This window comes from Haliotis cracherodii, unplaced genomic scaffold (assembly GCF_022045235.1).
Source record: "Haliotis cracherodii isolate W230 unplaced genomic scaffold, xgHalCrac1.p SCAF_4, whole genome shotgun sequence".
NCBI classification, from domain to species: domain Eukaryota; kingdom Metazoa; phylum Mollusca; class Gastropoda; order Lepetellida; family Haliotidae; genus Haliotis; species Haliotis cracherodii.
In genome coordinates, this window is record NW_027266297.1 from 25354538 (window position 1) to 25366631 (window position 12094).

A 12094-nucleotide genomic window follows, 5' to 3' on the forward strand; every position below is an offset into this window, starting at 1 on the left:
ATTGGTGGCGCAACGAAAGAACCCAGAAATTCCGGCCTAGTTCGGCAAGGCTGGAAACTGGACTTTTATAGTCAGTTAACTCCCTTGCCTCGGGAAGATGCAACGACAACTATGTGATGCTGTTTACTTCACAAAAATGTCGCTTTTATTACAATTTAATATTTTTAATTAAGTTGCAACTTGACTGACAGTACTCATTATTATCACCCAAATCCACATTCAATACATGGAAATCACTTGTCGGATGAATGATCAATAACCAAAGCCCATTCCTCGGCCATTCCCGTTGTAATATGTAAAAGTATTATAAACTGAATCAATCCGGGAAATGATTTTATTGTTTATGGTTAATTAAATAAACGGGGCGGTCGGGTAGCCTAGTGGTTAAAGCGTTCGCTCGTCACGCCGAAGACCCGGGTTCGATTCCTGACATGGGTACAATGTGTGAAGCCCATTTCTGGTGTCCCCCGCCGTGATATTGCTGGAATATTGCTAAAAGCGGCGTAAAACCATACTCACTCACTCACTAATTAAATAAACCAAACAAATGCACTTCGATACTGACACGGGACGGTGTGGTAGCCTAATGGTTAAAGCGTTCGCGCGTCACGCTGAAGAACTGGGTTTGATTCCCCTCATGGGTACTGTGTATGAAACCCATTTATGAAGTCCCCGCCGTGTTGTTACTGGAATATTGCTACAACCACTCTCACACTCACATCATGGATACTGAAGTTTTAATCATTTTTGCATAATATCAACGTAATTACAGTCCACCATGCAACAGAGTGCTCACTTAAAGTAACGTGTTAAAGATGTGTAAATATGAGACGGGGTCACTTGAAATATAATATAAGCCATTATTTATATCCCTTTAGGAGTTCCAGAACATTTCCAACAGTTCTGACTATAGGAGTTGATGCAAGCCATGAGACACGGTGGTACTTGAAGTGTACACTCCGTGTGCGTGGCTAACATCTAGCCTCTGACGTGACGACCCTGTCTACTACTGAATGTACTAGCTGCTTCCGCTCACGGCATAAACATGTATGTAACACAATGTCAGACCGACACATGCACACGTACACCTTAAAGCCAAGCAGGAAGCGCATGGGGTTGATCATGTCTAACATGCTGAACTATGACGATACAGGAAGCTCTGCCTGCTCAACAAAAACCTCCTTAAACGCTGTGTTTTTCTGGCAGATATGTTAAGTGGGTGTGCGTAAGCGCAGGAATGTTATTTTGCACCGCAGCGTGCATCAGATGCTTTTTTTTGTTTGTTTGTTGTTTAACGCCGCACTCAGTATAGGACGGTGGTCTGGACCAGACAATCCATGGACTGACATCATGAGCATCCATCCACGCAACTGGGATACAATGACATGCATCAACCAACTCAGCGAGCCTGACCATCCGATCCTATTAGTCGCCTCTTACGACAAGCATAGTCGCCTTCTGCGACAAGCATAGGTTGCTGAAGACCTATCTACCCTGGATCTTCATGGGTCTGCAGCAGGTGCATCAAAACCTAGACTAGATTCTTGATCGTATCGGGTATTCATGTTAAACTGCGGCATGGTATCTCAGCGGGCTAGCACTATTAATCGGCATCATTCTAGACTAGTACAAGCAGCTATACACATATACATTGCATAAGTGCAATAATCTTGGACGCGACGTTAAACCCCATTTCATCTCACCTCACCCTAGAGACTTATATATAATTAGATATTTTAATCCCTTGGATACACTGTGCGAGAAGATCTGACAAACAAACACACAATTGGAGGCTGCATCAGGTGACACTGGGCGAACTATCTCGTATCCTTTGGGGGGCAAAATACATCCCCAGTGCCCCTTGTCTGCCACAGAACAGGACAATGTTCGTATTGTTACACTGCTGATTGTGTCACCTCGCACCGCTTAATCTGGGTGAGGAACAGATCTGTCGGGGAATGGCTTTCATTTTGCCAACTGCTGACTTCGTCACATTTTGTCTTTTTTATAGTTTTCCTCATTTATCGTGCTTAAAAAGCCCTACACGCACATGTACACCATTAAACCGCATGCACACACGTGTAGACACGGACCTGTGTACTGAGCTGACACCTCGACTATGCCAATACGGTGGCGGCGTTTGGTGCAACGTGAGCGTTCAACTTGAGATGTCTGTGCCCTGATTCCTGGATGCAAGTTCGACATATTTTTTCACAGATCGTATAAGCAAGCAGGACGCTGTGGATGTACCTTGTTTACCTATATTTGAAATTGTTAGTTTATTCTAATTACTGATATCAATCATCCATCATGCCGCCCCACACGATGCACCACCAAGGCAGCCAGCTCTGCGGCCCCAGGTAGATTCCGGGAGGCAACGTTGGCTTGTTCTCTGACATAGCGTTCGCGGGACCAAACGTAGGCATCACGGTTATGAGATCTACCTGGCATGCACCCAAATAGTAGGCTAGAACCGTGTATTAGCGCCTACTTCCGTCATGCGCATAACCGACCTCACCGATGCCTCTCTGGCAAGTGTGTTTGTTTGTTTGTTGTTTAACGCCGCACTAGTAGTAGAAGTAGTAGTAGTAGTAGTGAGTGAGTGAGTGAGTGGGATTTAACGCCGCTTTTAACAGTATTCCAGTTATATCACGGCGTGTCAGCCTAATGTGGGAGGAAAGCCCGAAGTGATGCACGTCTCAGACATTTACCACTTCGGCGAAACCCACGAGCACGGGTATGGTGCTAGAAACATCATAGGTTTCTTGCGTGCCCAAGGGACGCAACTCTGCACAGCGAATTGCGGCGCCTTAGACGACTGGGCCACCCGTGCCCCCAGTAATAGTAGTTGTAGTTTGTTTGTTTGTTTGTTGGTGAACGCCGCGGTTACACTTGGCCATATTACAGCTATATGACAGCTGTCTGTAATCATCGAGTCTGGACCAGACAATCCAGTGATTGACATCATGAGCATCGATCTACGCAATTTGGATCCGATGACGATCATAACATGCATCAACCAAGTCAGTGAGCCTGACCACCCGATCCTGTTAGTCGACTCTTTGACGGGCATGGATCGCTGAAGACCAATTCTATCACGGATCTTCACGGGGCTGTGTTTTGGCTGGGTGTGTACAGTTATGTGGGAGGGAAGGGCCGCGGGAATGTTGGGGTGGGGAGATGTTTGTAGGGGACGGAGGGGGGTTTAAAATACTCGTTTAACACACACATACTCGTCTCGGGAAGCACCTGCCAGCACCTCGGGAAGCACCTGATGCTCTATGTAGTATAAATGCTACATCTAAAGAAGGGACTCCGCCATGTGAGTAGAACAGGAGGAATGACTTCATTTATTGTGGAATGGTGTCTATCGCAAATATGTTGGTGCAGATTGTCGCTGATACCGCCAGCTTAATGATGTGAGATCCTTCTCGGTAAAAACTCACATTGACTTAAATGTTAATATTTGTGTTTTGTTTGTTGTTCAACGCCGCGCTCAGCAATATTCCAGCTATATGACGGCGGTTTGTAAAAAAATCGAGTCTAGACCAGACAATCCAGTGACTGTCATCATGAGCATCGATCCACGCAATTGGGATATGATGACATGCTTCAACCAAGTAACGAGCCTGACCACCGGATCCCGTTAGTCGCCTCTTACAAAAAGCGTAGTCGCCTCTTAAGGCAAGCATGGGTTACTGAAGACCTAGTCTATCCCGGATCTTCACGGGTCTCTCTCTGGCAAGATGCGTGCTCCTGTTGACTCTGACCTTTCGTACTGATGAGTTTGTAGATTGTGTTTTGCTTCGCAGTATGAACGTTACATTACAGCATTACAAGATGGCGGGTCTTGGTTTGACAGACCAGGTCGATGGCGTGAGCAAAGACAGAAGAGGGTACGTTAACTAACTTTAAAAGTCCAGTTTTCACCCTTGCCGAACTAGGCTTGAATTCCTGGGCTCGATCGTCGCACCGCAAGTGCTTATCACGAGTCCCTTCTAAACCTCTCCCATGGACCAATCAGATTCCACCCCTCGTATCACTCGCATTTGATTCAAACTAAATGGTGGCCCCCAGTCAAGACGATCTGATCGATAATCAAGAAACATATTGTGTTTAAACGGGTCTTACATCGCAAAATGCATCAAATCACGTGAGCATCTAGATTGAAATCATGAAAAGATTTGGAAAATATCTGTTAACAACAAGTTGGCAGTGCACATGCTTTGCAAATCCTGCAATCGATCAAATCAGCACGACAGTTTACGAACCGGATTTCGATTTCGTTGTGCGATTTTGATGGGACTAAAAGCGGAATTATAGTCCGGACTAGTACAATCAGCCACACATACGTGCATGCACGGCCCTTGTATAAGTACAATAATCTTAAATTGAAGGTGACGTTAAACCACATTTCACCTCACTTCATCCTATCAGAGCGATAGAGAGATGTACTATTCAGAAAGAACCCAGTTTCAACCATATCCGTTCCAGCGACAAGATTTTAATGGCTGAAGAAAAGCCATTCAAATATTTTTGACATTTTTATCAAAACCTTAGTAATAAAGGCTTTATAACAATGTAAATTCGTGTATTTAAAAAAATAATATTTGTAGTATTTTGAAAATTCCCCCCCCCCCCCCCCCCCACACTTATTGGACATTTTGTAACGCCCTGAGAAGCTATAAATGAATGCAGACTGCATGTTCGCTGCATGAAGGTAACGTGTCATTGACACCTGAACGCAGTATGTAGCTGGGGGCTTGTTTGTATACAACACATCTCGTGCACCTACCGCAAACACACCTGCCTCTATTGATCACGTATGGGTGTCACCGACATGTTTGATTAGATCGACATCTGTTTGTCGTCCCGCCTTCGAATATGCTACATGTATTACAGTGTCTTATACCTGTGTGTGTATAGTAGGTTGATGCAGGGTAGTGAATGGGAACCAGGATAATTACGTTATTTGTCTGAGAAGTATGAGGGGCCGACTGTGTTTGTGCAGGTCAGTTTGCTTTGTAATCCAAAATATGAAACAAAATTGTATTTTCTCAAATTTGAAATGGCGAATGAGATGGAGCTGTTCCGTGACAGTTTTTCGGTGTGAACTGTATACGCCTGGGGCCTGGCCGCGGTCTTCAGCGACTCATGCTTGCCGTTAAAGGCGACTATTTTTGTCGTAAGAGGCGACTAACAGGATCGGGAGGTCAGGCTCGCTGACTTGGTTGATGCATGTCATCGTATCCCAATTGATCGGTGTTCCGAAGTCAATCACTGGACTGTCTGGTCGAAGAAGAAGGATTGGTCTTCAGCAACCCATGCTTGTCAAGGAGGTTCGGTTGTTGAGGCTGTTGTTGGTTGATCGTCGTCGTATCCCAGTTGCGTAGATCGATGCTCATGACGATGCTCATCACTGGATTGTCTGACCCAGTCAGTACAGTTAGCCGACATAGAGCTGGAATATTGCTGCGTGCGGCGTTAAACAACAAACGACCAACCAACCAGCACGTGGCGCCTATTCACGAAGCTGTAACAGGGCTAAGATTGTCGTTAAGGTATACTGAAAAAGATCATAGCTCAGTCTATTCTCGAAGCTGTCTTAGCGCTCTTAGGTTTATGACAAAACTTATGACTGGGTCGGACCGTTCTTGGGAACTTACAACAGGCAAGATGGCAAACAACAGACAGCATTGTGAAGACAAGGGTTCGGCAGTACGGGTCCACTGTATCATGCCTGGAAACAGTTTAAACCGAGTTTTTCTCCACTTGCACATTCAAAACACGAACAACAGATCACAGAAGACAAGCCACAAACATCGTGTATACCGATGAAGACTTCTGTGAAACAGCCAATAGCAATCATCCCATACAAAATGTTATGCGATCAATCTCCCTCCTCGTTTGTTTAATTTGGAACACAATTTGCATGATTTACACGCTGTCGCAATGACCGTGACCTTTTCGTGTCAGCGTACCATGACGACGTGGATTGTTTTTCGCAATATCAATCAATGGCTTGTCTGGTCCAGACACTAGTATTTCAGACCGCCGTAATAAAGTTGAAATATTGCTGAGTGCGGCGTTAAACAAACAATTTATGATGGTCACGTAAGTAATCAGATACAGTATGTGAATTTCATACATGACACCAGTTATAACGTCTAGGCTTAGATGAGAAGTAGGCATATTGTCCCATTCCACAAAGCGATCTAAGCGCTTACAATTAAACAATAATAAAAACATAAAAACCCTTTCCATATTCAAAAGAAATATCTGCTGAAAGACGAGTTGATTGTTTGATTCCGACTATATCATGAGCAGGTCTTAATTAATTACTATCAACTAGTGATGCTGACAGGTGTTCGCGAAAAGATGAGCGTATGCTGCCCCAATGGTGGCACCGCCACAAACACATGCAAAGGCAAGTCAATGGTTGATATTATGAATCTTAATAATCGTGTCATAGCTCAATTCTGGTCACATCAAATAGATGTAACAGTGTTCATACAAATAAATAATGTCACTATTCCTTAAGTAGAATCATCCACCTTCGATCGAAGCTTATTTGTGCCCTTGAATATGAAATTTTCCGGAATTTGCCGAACATAACATTGTGCACACATTTGATCCTCATATTACAGCTGCACCTGTGTGGTCGACTGTTTACAATTTTTGCTCATACATCTCAAACGTGCTCTTAGTAGTTATTTCAATCTTCAAAAAGCATTAGCGAAAAACCGTCGCGAGCAGTTTCTTTATGCATCTCTTACTAAAGACTCGATATATTACCACAGCAGTGATGGCACACTAATTATCGGTCACAATCTTCATCGCGCCACCAGTGTGCAGTGTGAGTCGAATCCTTTCTTCACGCATCTCAAACCCGCAGGCGTTAAATTCTGTCCATTGTCAGGCCCGGATCTGGAGTACAATACTGCTTCTTCACCACACTCACATACCAGCGTGACACGAAAACAGGAGTACATGTCACTTAAGTAAGACACAAGGATTGTCCTCGCTTGTGTTTAGCGGCTGTCAATGACAAAGAGTTATGGCCCTTTGCTGAGCAAACAGAGAGCTTTGAACGTCTATTCTCCATTCTGCTCTATGTTTTGCCAGATGATGACAGTTGTGTCATGGTTTGTATTATGTACATGTTTAAGTTACTTGGTCGCTCTGTGGATGCTTGTTGTAGTTACACGGATGTGGGATCATCGGATGGCCCGTAACTGACTTCGATTTTTAGTGACGTGAGCTGATGTCGTGGCGCATTGTCCGTACCTAACTTTTACGTTTTCGCGATCTCCAATATTTAAAGGTATATGGAGCTGCAAATTTGGTGTGTGTGTGTGTGTGTGTGTGTGTGTGTGTGTGTGTGTGTGTGTGTGTGTGTGTTATATAAATTACCACCAAAGACAATAAATAGATCTTAATGAAGGTTTCTCAGCTGTAGTGACGCTGCAATAATTAATGCTCCAGTATTCCGATCCGACTTTAAACATTAAAAACACATCATTGAACACACTCGGACATATTCCTTTCAGTAGATATTCACAGATATGTGGCTGCCATGGAAACCAAACTCATGTTTGGTACTCAACTTTGATGCCATAGACATGCCTTTTCTTTATTGCACCAATATAGCTAACTCACCATTGATCGTTGTCACGATAACAAGGCTGAAGCGTAAAACAACGTGACGTTAGCTAAAGGCAGTGTGGTTCTATTTAGCACTAACTTTACAGGCTGCATGCATATGTCTGAACTATTGTCGTAAACGCCGTAAGCGCGAGGGATGGCATACCGCCAAATGTCAAATGAAATTCAATGCTATCATAGAATTTGCGTGGATTTTAACATTAATCATCTTTACTACTCCAAATTCGTGGAATTTCCACCAGGTTGTGATGGGGAAATTGGCAATATGGTAAAATTTTACTGTTTATTGAATTAGTCTTTGTAATATATTCTCGTACGAGTTCTGTGTTGTCCCTGCGTGAGAACCGCACCGATGTGGAGTCGGCTGGAGTTGGTCTGGTCGTCTTTCCACGGGGGACAGTCGGATTGAACATCAGGCTTGTGTCTCTGTCGGTCGTCATTTATTTGGTGACAGAGAAGAGTATTGTCTCTACATGCATGCTGTAGACGGATGCTGATGTGTGTGTGTGTGTGTGTGTGTGTGTGCATGTGTTGTTTGTGGGTGTGTGCATGTGGTGTGTGTGTGTGTGCCTCTGTGTGTGGTTGTGTGTGTGTATGTGTGTACTTTTGGTTGTTTGTTGTTACACTCGGCCATATTCCAGCTATATGACAGCTGTCTGTACCTCATCTAGTCTGGACCAGACAATCCAGTGATTGACATCATGAGCATCGATCTACGCAGTTGGGATCCGAGGTGGGGGGTTGGTGGGTGGGGGGGTTGGTGAAGATGTTTGTAGGGGACGGAGGGGGGTTTAAAATACTCGTTTAACACACACATACTCGTCTCGGGAAGCACCTGCCAGCAACTTGATGCTCTATGCAGTATAAATGCTACATCTAAAGAAGGTACTCCGCCATGTGAATAGAACAGGCGGAATGACTTCATTTATTGTGGAATGGTGTCTATCGCAAATATGTTGGTACAGATTGTCGCTGATACCGCCACCTTAATTATGTGCGATCCTTCTCGGTAAAAACTCGCATTGACTTAAGTGTTAATATTTGTGTTTTGTTTGTTGTTTAACGCCGCGCTCAGCAATATTCCAGCTATATGACGGCGGTCTGTAAAAAAATCGAGTCTAGACCAGACAATCCAGTGACTGTCATCATGAGCATCGATCCACGCAATTGGGATACGATGACATGCATCCATTAAGTCAGAGAGCCTGACCAACTGATCCTGTTAGTCGCCTCTTACGACAAGCATAGTCGCCTTTTACGGCCAGCATGGGTTGCTGAAGACCTATTCTACTCCGGATCTTCACAGGTCTTAAGTGTACATTTTGCAGACAAATAAATATTTGGTGGCGGGGCGGTAGCCCTGTGTGCAGTGTGTTCTCCTTTCTTCAACCTGTCGTATTCGACTCTCAATATAGGACGAAGTGTGGACTGCAAAATAAGACAGGGTTGTATTCCATGCCTCTCACTGTCAGCACGTATTTAACACCATACTCAACACTATTCCAGTAGTATGACGGCGTTCTGAAATAACCTGGACCAGACAAGCCAGTGACTGATATCAAGAACACACCATGACATGCAATCAACCAAACCACCGATCCCGACCACCCTACCCACTTAGTCACCTCTTGCAACAAGCAAAGGATGCTGGGGACTTATATTCTTACCCAGAATTCCCCGGGTCCTCTCGCCCTTAAGCGACCAGACAATAGATTAGGTCAACAGTAACTTGACCCTGAAACGAATGAACAAAATAGGATCGGGTGGCTACTGTGTGTGATCTGGCTGATTGAATCATCGTACCCGGGCTTTGTAGGTCGTTGTTTGCGATGTTCATAGTTTCATTTTTAACACAAACTCGATTATAAAGAAGTCCGTGACATTCACTGACACACTCACTCATCACACACAATACCACAGTGGAGGGTTGGCGGTTGGAGTTACGCTTCATACACACGTAACAATGGCAACATGGTCTAAAACATAGCTTTTTATAATTTTTTCGACATACTTTTCTCATGTGTATGCATGATAACCATTCTGACTATAGGTACATCAAAATGCATATTCAAGAAAACAGTTTTCCTTATGTTAAATATTCGTGTCTGTTTTAGCAAACTTAACCGATCACTTTGTAATAGGATAGAAGCTGTGTGTTTTAGTTTTTTTAGAATATTTCTTCGCCGCTTTTAGCAACATCACGGCGGGGGAACCACACATTGGCTTCAAACTCTGCACCCAACACCCACACGCTGCACCAACCTCCTTCGGCGTCACGAGCGAAAGCACCCGTGAAGATCCGGTGTATAATTGGTAATTTTGAAAGACGTTATTGGGCCTTTATCCTAATATATTCAGGACCGTAAATTTGATCCGGTATTTAGAGAGACCATGACTAATCGACCCGTGAAGATCCGGGATAGAATAGGTCTTCAGCAACCCACGCTTGTCGTAAGATGCGACTATGCTTGTTGTAAGAGGCAATTGGGTGGTCAGGCTCGCTGACTTGGTTGATGCATGTCATCGTATCCCAATTGCGTAGATCGATGCTCATCATTGTCAATCACTGGATTGTCTGTTTCAGATTCGATTATTTACAGACCGCCGTCATATAGCTGGAATATTGCTGAGTGCGACGTTACACAACAAACAAACTAACTAACGCTTTAACGAGGCTACCCAGCGCCCAGAAGCCAACACCAGCCAGTTCAGCCAGTTTCAGCCAGTTCACGGAACACTAGGTTCCTGCAAGACTTGTAACATCCTTTGAAATGAATCTCACACTTCAGCCCGAACACGTCTCCCGAACTAACCCCGGGGGACAGGAATAGAACTCCACCTATACCCAGAGGTGGCTGACACGGAGTTAACGACGTCCCACCTGTTGATCTACAAGAGCCAGACAAAGGTCGACAGCACAACCCCCGGCACATTCTGTTGAGGTAGCGTCTGTGTACTACCGGTTTCTGGCATCGTCTTCCACAACATCAAATGTCAGCTTCGTGATATGGGGATGCCATTCAAATTCTCGGTTCCCATTTTAAATTTACTCTGAGGAATGAGTAATTTGATGAAGGAATATAAACTGCGGACTATAGAGCAAATGGGCGCGGATTAATGATGTTTTCACAAGAAACTGTTTCCTCTTACCAGGTGAATGTTTGCACTTTAAATGTTAATGTTGCTTGCATGTCTCTGCCAATTACTATAAACCCATTGAGACCTTTTTTATTAGTTGGTTCACGGACCCCCACCCCCACCCCCCATAAAAGGAAAGAAAACAAAACAGGTGGTGGAGGGGTGGGGTGACTAAATATACATTTATTCTCTCTGGTCAGCATATTACTTTTAATTGCATCATTTAAAAATATATAGGGGCGTGAGAAACGCCTGGTTTGAAAGCAAAGTCTCATCGTTGCAAGATTCAAGAACAAAATATTATGTTACACTTTTCTTTCTTTAAGGCGATGACGAAGTATTTAAAAACATTATTTTTATTTTTATTTGTATCCATGTTGTCAGTGATTTTGGCCGGCAGATATGTAGAAAAGAAAGCCTGATCTGTATTGCACGGACAGCTTAAACACAATTCTGTGTCAGATGGTTTTTAGTTTTGATGCGTGACTACTCAACAAGTGCATTCATATAGTCGAACCTCGTAATCTCGAATCTAACTTCGAGATGTCCGGACATTCGAGATTACGAGCTATAGATGTCCAGACAGGTTAAGTAACAGTATTTTAGATCCATAGCAATACGATTGCATAAACGATAAATGTCCACATGAACTATACCTCTTATAAGGCGGAGTATATATTATCGACTGAAGCAAGTGTACTTAAAATGATGACGTCGGACTATCGATAGCTGTCTGGTGTGACAAGTACTTATTCTTTTTGAACATACGTGCATTTTGACTGCATTTATATCAACATTGCTGTGATGTAGACGAAATATTTAGGACTAAACGGCGATGAGGGTAGCCTAGTGGATAATTAAGCCGTCGGCTTATCTTGCCGGAGACACTGGTTTAATTCCCCATGTGACGGCCAATTGTTGGTGTTGCACGAAGTGCTATGATCGGATTATTGCTGAAAGCAGCGAAATACCCAACACACCAATACCACAACGTGGAACTCAACCAAAGATCACGAGTATGTATGCTGAACAAAAGAAGGGATCACGAAATTGTTTCATATACCGTATACATTTATAAGAACACTGTCTTCACTGCTATAAAAGTATTCCTCTAGATATTCATGATCCCCAACCATATCTGATCAGTATACTTGTACTGAATTTGTTACAATAATTTGTCTCAGTGGAACTCATTTTCGTCTCAATGCATGAATATTTTCCCGATTCACCAAAACAAAATGTCAAGATAACCTCACTCTAGGATTACAACATCGAGAGCCGTGATGAATCT